Source organism: Marmota marmota, unplaced genomic scaffold (genome assembly GCF_001458135.2).
Source record: "Marmota marmota marmota unplaced genomic scaffold, marMar, whole genome shotgun sequence".
NCBI classification, from domain to species: domain Eukaryota; kingdom Metazoa; phylum Chordata; class Mammalia; order Rodentia; family Sciuridae; genus Marmota; species Marmota marmota.
In genome coordinates, this window is record NW_026000196.1 from 5,962,578 (window position 1) to 5,969,146 (window position 6,569).

A 6,569-nucleotide genomic window follows, 5' to 3' on the forward strand; every position below is an offset into this window, starting at 1 on the left:
CTGCCTGCCTTCCTTAGACTCTTCGTAGACTCACTTGCCACTCACAAGCCATTGAATAGAAACATTCCCCAAGTTGAGTTGTAGGTGCCTTTATCTTTCTGTTCAAAAGTATTTACATCTGGGGTCCTAAAAATGACTATTGAGTCCTAGGTATTACACATAGTTCATCTCTAGTCTAGAATTTTCTTTTGAGCTTAAGTATAGATATCTGACTGCCTCTTTGTCCTTTTGTTTTTTTTTAAATTGTGGTGAGAAACACTAGCATAACATTTGTGTCATCTTAACCATTTCTGAATATATAGGTTAGTAGCATTAAGTACATTCACATCGTTGTGCAATAATCTCCATCATCCATCTCCAGAACATCTTGCACAAACGAAATTCTGTACCCATAAGCACCATCTCCCCATTCTCTCTCCCCCAGGCCCTCACCACTCTACTGTCTGTCTCTATGATTTGACCTGTTTTAGGTACCTCATCTAAGTAGAAACAGACAGCATTTGTCTTTGTATAACTGGCTTATTTCACTTAGCACAATGTCCTCAAGGTTGATTTATGTTGTAACCTGTGTCAGAATTTCCTTCCCTTTTAAGACTGAATAATATTTCATCATATGTATGTACTACATTGTGTTCATTTATTGTTCTGTCAATAGACACTTGAGTTGCTTCCACGTCTTGACTAATATGAATAGTGCTGTTGTGGACATGACCATGTCTTTGAGATTCTGCTTTTGATTCATTTGGATACATGACCAGAAATGGAGCTGGTGTACCATATGGTAATTCTATTTTTATTTTATTTTTTAAAAAATCTTTTTTAGTTTTAAATGGAGCTTTTATTTTATTTATTTATTTTTATGCAGTGCTGAGGATCAAACCCAGGGCCTCACACATGCCAGGCTTTACCATTGAGCCACAACTCCAGGCCCCATTACATTGTTTTCTATAGCAGCTGCAACATTTTACATTCTCACCAACACTGCACCAGGCTTCCAATTTCTCTACATCTTTGCCAACACTTAACTATTTCCTTTTTCCTTGTTTATAATTTTTTTCCAGTGCCAGGGATTGAAACCAGGGCCTCACACATGCTAGGAAAGCATCTACCACTGATCTCTTTTTAGATTTTTATTTTGAGGCAGGGAATCACTAAATTGCCCAGGCTAGCCTTGAATTTGCAATCCTCCTGCCTCAGCCTTTAGAGTAGTTGAGATTATAGGTGTGCACCACCACACCTGGTTAACACTCATTTCCTCCTCCTCATCCTCCTGCTCCTCCTTCTTCTACTTCTTTTTCTCCACCTCCTCCTCCTTCTTTCAATAGTAACCACCCTAATGAGTGTGAGGTAATACTTCAGTGTTTTGATTTGCACTTCCCTAGTGATTAGTGATTTGAGCATCTGTTGTCTCATAAGCCTGTTGGCCACTTTTTGCCTTACTATTTTATTGGTGCATTATAATTATACATAATGATGGGGTTTGTTGTTTGTGTATAGTTTTTTGAAGAAATATCTATTTCAGTCTTTTGCCCATTTTTAAAAATTGGGTTCTTTTTGTTGTTGAGTTGTGGAAGTTCTTTATATACTCTGGATAATAGTCCCTTATCAGATATATGATTTGCAAATATTTTATCCCATTCTCTAGGTCGCCTTTTCACTCTGTTGATTGTATCCTTTGATGCCAGAAGTGCTAACTTTTGATGTAGTCTAATTTGTCTGTTTTTACTTTTGATGCCAATGCTTTTGGTGTCATATCCAGGAAATCCTTGCCCAATCCAGTATCTTGAAGGGTTCTCTCTATTTTATCTTCTAAGAGTTTTGTGGTTTCAGGTGTTAGGTTTAGGTTCATTGTCTATTTTGTGAGGTCTAACTTCATTCCTTTGTCTGTAATTTTTCTCAGCACCATCTGTTAAGAGACTGTTCTTTCCCCACTGATTGACCTTGGCACCCTTGTTGAAAAATAATTTACCATGTATTTGAGGGTTTATTTCCTGGGATTTCTATCTTATTCCATTGGTCTATATGTCTATCTATCTTTATGCCAGTATCATGCTGTTCTCATTACTATAGTTTTGTAATAAATACCTCCTCTTCATTTTTTTCAAAAATATTTAAATTTTGTCTTTTTTTCACAGGTATGTGTATGTGGATGGAATTTTAAGAATCAGTTATTCTGTAAGACTTAATATCTTTCCTCTAAAATAAGACCCTGTCCTTCTTCATTTGTTGCCCTCCAGAAGCAACCTCTTCAACTCTTCTCTTTTTTGCTTGGAATTTATCTCCATAACCTTAAATGACTTGTACATAGTGATGCATCTTGGTTTTGAACTTTTAGGCTTTGTCTCTGACGTCTCACTGTGTTGGAATGAAGACTCAGTTCTCATTCCCCAAAGCCTCCCAATATGCTCACACTTTCTATCCCTTTCCTCTTCCCCATAGAGTCGTATCTGAATGAGTCAACATCCAGCCCCACTATGACTATGTGAATGTGCTCCACAGCTGGGACAATATTTCATTTTCTTGCTGAAATTTTTGTTTACCCTCAACTTAATTTGTTTTCTATGCATGTGTCATAAATTTAGCCCCAGAGGATGACTGCTGAGCCCCCTTGGTCCAACCCTGAAGACATGAGTAGGCCTGCAGTTTGGGAATGGGTCATATATCCTTGCCCCATATATCCCTGCGAGATGACTGAAAATAATCATTGCTAATGAAGCTCCTTCTACACAGAAGGTGCTAGGCTAGGGTGACAGGGATGGATGTGACATTATTGTGTATACCAAGAACTTACATTAATGTGGCAGATATGGAGGCAATCATTCCAATGTGCAATAAACTTTGATGATAATTAGAGTGACTGCAAATTTAAGAAAGAACAGATTAGGAATAATTCACTGTAATTATAAGATTCAAGAAGGTTCTTTCAGAAGGAGATGGGTTTTATTTTGTCATTTTTAAATTTAGTTTTTATTGCATTATATATGATAGTGGGATTCATTCTGACATATATTTAAATGCATGTAACACTTTTTTCCATTTCAATTCTCAGAACTATTCCTTCCCCTTCCCTCCTCCCTCCCCCATTCCCTTTCTTTACTCTATTGGTCTTCTAATTAATTTTAATTGATGCATTATAGTTACATATACAATTGGAATACATTATGGTATATTCATTTATACACCTAGTATAATTTGCTCTATTTCATTCCCCAGGGAGAAGACAGAATTTAAGCTGATTTAGAATTTCAGTGGAAAATTCAGTAGGAGGATTAGAGGTGCAGAGAGAAGAGTGGAGCAAATGTGTAGAGATAGAGAGGTACAGTGCAGGTTAGGGAATATCAAGAGGCTCAGCACAGCCCATGTGGGATGGGTCTAGAAGCATCATATAAATGAGGGCCAACATATATTGGGCATCTCTGTGCTAGGCACAGAGCTAAGCCTTTTATAGCTGCTCCACTAGTGATTCTCAATATATCATTGTTTGGGAACTTGTTAAAAATACAAATCTTTGAGTCCCACCCAGACTCAATCCATCAAAATCTCTGGGAGAGGGGCCCAGCATGTGGTGTTTTAATAAGCCCTCCAGATGAATCTGATGCACACACAAGCTTGAGAACCACTACCTCATGCAACTAGATTCTTATAACAATGTCATAGCAAGACACTCATTATCCCCACTTTAGGGATGAGGAAGCCATGCCAGGTGAATAGGTAACTTGCTCAAAGTCCATTGGGTACTGGAGACAGGTTGCATTGGTCTTTGAGAGCCAATTGTCAACTCTGAATTTAGAGATATCACACTGGTGGCTCAAAACTGGCCATGGTGGAAATATTTACACTGTGGAAATTGGCAAATGCTATGAATAAGGTCTCAAAACCCACCCAGAGAGCCAGGTGTTAAACATTCACCAGCAAACCACTGTTCTGGTCATTCAGTTGTTAGGTGGTTGGTAGAACTGGGTCTTGAACCTGGACAGCCTGGCTCCAGAGTGCATTCTCTTAATGACTCAGTTAACTTATTCAGGAAGTCTGGGAAGACAAGCTGGGGCCACAATGTGGACATCTATTCTGTATGAACTGGAATTTTCAGTGTTTTGAACAGATAGGTGATGTTAGTATGTTTAGGCTGGGGAATTAAATTGTCAGTTGTGACTTTTTATTTTGTAAATATGGTAGAAAAATGAGCTGGGGGTGGGTTTTAAGGAGAGTCAGAATGGTTCACTTCATCCAGAAGGGTCTGCACGGCCAGTGGGCTGCCCATTTGCAGAAAAGGCCATGAAGCACTGCAGAGCAGATGGCTCATGCCTCACAAAGTCTCCCTATTCTTCAAGAGAAAGGTCCCCTGTGCCCTGCTCTAACCATCTACCACATGTGTACTGACTGGGCTTAATGTGATGGCTGCTGATTAGAAGTGTCCCAAGAGTCCCTGGCCAGGCCAGAATTCACTGTGCTGTGTAATAGAGTGCTCACTACTTACCCATACTCATTCCTTGGAGAATCTGGAGATTTTTCAAGCTTGCTTTACATTGAGGCAGCCATGGGCTTCACGGGAAAGTTGACCCATCTTTGGTCTCAGAGGGTGAATCCTGACTGGACGTAAGCCAGTGGTTCTCAAATCCTTTGTTCTCAGGACACTCTTAAAAACCAAAGTCCCAGGTTGGGGAAATGGTAGAGTTCTTGCCTAGCATGAGCAAGATTCTGGGTGCAATTCCAAGTACTGCAAAACAAACAAACATACAAACAAATATTGAAGTCCCCTTGATCCTTTTGTGGTTCATAAATATGATCATGGTTTTTTTTTACACCATCCTGTGAGATGTGCCTCCCTCAAACCTTGTTACAATGTGGGCATATTATCCACCTGATGTGAAGAAAAAATTGAACTCTCCCCAAAAGGCCTTTTCTTGTTTTGTATCATGTTAATCAATATTATTATATCAGAAATTAAATCTAAGTATTAAAAATTATTAGTTAATTGAAAAATAACACCAGCCCCATTATATGCTAAATTAAATAACCTATTTTTATAAGAGATTTTCTAACACAAAAAATCTTGTGAGAATATCCAGTTGTAAAGGAGAGGATAGCCCTTTTAACAACCTCTTCAGAAAATTATAGATATGATAAACTCAACAAGTGGTAGCTTCTTTTTTTCCTTTTTCTTTTTTGGCAGTGCTGGTGATGGAAGGCTTATGCATGCTATACAAGTGCTCGACCACTAAGCTACATTCCCAGCCCTGGGAGTTTCTTCAAAGTTAGTTGCAATTTGATGTCTGAAATGATATAACCTGAGACATTAAAATCCGTTGATGTGGATGGATTTTCTATTGCACTTTGGATGGATTTACTATCCATTGTGATCATTTGAAAAATGTTGATTCGCTGAGCATGCACATCTTTCAAATGCTGATCCATTTTATTATACAACACACAAAGAATCATGTTTATTAATGTCACCGCCAAGAATCTTTATTGGGAAGCTGTGAAGGTACAAGAAGCTATCACATGTAAGTTTTCCAAAATTCAAATTTTTGTTCGAAAGCTTTAATTTTCTTATTGGCCACAAACACTGTCAGTTTTTTCCCTTGAAATGATAGGTTCACTTTGTTTATTTTTAAGAAAATTTCTATTAAATATCCAAGTGTGGAGTGTGGATAACAACTTTTAGTCAATTGTGTGTGTGTGTGTGTGTAAAAATGATGCTCTCTGGTAAAAGCAGCTAGTTTAGCTTGCAATTCAAACAACTGTAGAAGTGCTTTGTTTTTAGCTAACCATTAAACTTTATGCAACAGATGCACTTTGTGATCTCATGCTTTATGCATGCTTTTCATTTCCTCACACAGGATCATCTTCTTTAGCTTTTGCTTATGTGTGGCAATGTCACACACAATGACAAGGAGTGCAATCTGCCATTGTCTGAATGCTAAGCCCTAAGCAGTTTAACCTCCATTGATTGCTTTTTCATCATCAAACACCATTATTCCAGGTAAACCATAAGATTCCAAAAAGTCTTCAACACTTTACATAATTCAGCATCACATGTGTTTATAGTTAAGTGCTCACAGAAAAGAAGAGCTTTTTTGATGATTAGTTAGTGCTGATATGGGACTGCTCTAGTTTGTATCTAGGATGTTTCCCCAAAGGTCCATGTGCCAAAGGCTTGGTCCCCAGTCTGTGTGACTGTTAGGAGATGGTGGAACCTGTAAGAGGTGGAACCTAGTGGGAAGTCTGCAGGGAACTGGAGACACATCTTTGAAGGGAATAGTGGGACCCACACCCTTACTCTTCTCTGTTTCATTTCCTGGCCATGATATGAGCAGCTTTGCTGAATCACATGTCTTTCCATGATGTGCTGCCCCAACTCCCAGGAAAGCAGTGGATCCACCAGATCTTGGACTGGGAGCTCCAGAACTGTAAGCCAAAATAAACCATTGATCTTTAGAAAGTATTTATTTCAGGTATTTTGTTACAGTAACAGAAAGTTGGCTAATATAGGGACAAATATAAGCAAAGCAGCTGATCCAGAGACATCCATCCATTTATAAGGCAAAAGTGAGACATTATCTTAG

The 6,569-nt window shown here is 38.5% G+C and overlaps 1 non-coding gene across 1 annotated transcript; it reads left to right on the plus strand.

The window, feature by feature from the left end:
- The first annotated feature begins 4,761 nt into the window (after positions 1-4,761).
- LOC125612546 lies at positions 4,762-4,867 on the plus strand. Its single transcript, XR_007342966.1, has one exon. It is a non-coding gene; the product is annotated as a small nucleolar RNA U13 (small nucleolar RNA).
- Positions 4,868-6,569: the final 1,702 nt, after the last annotated feature.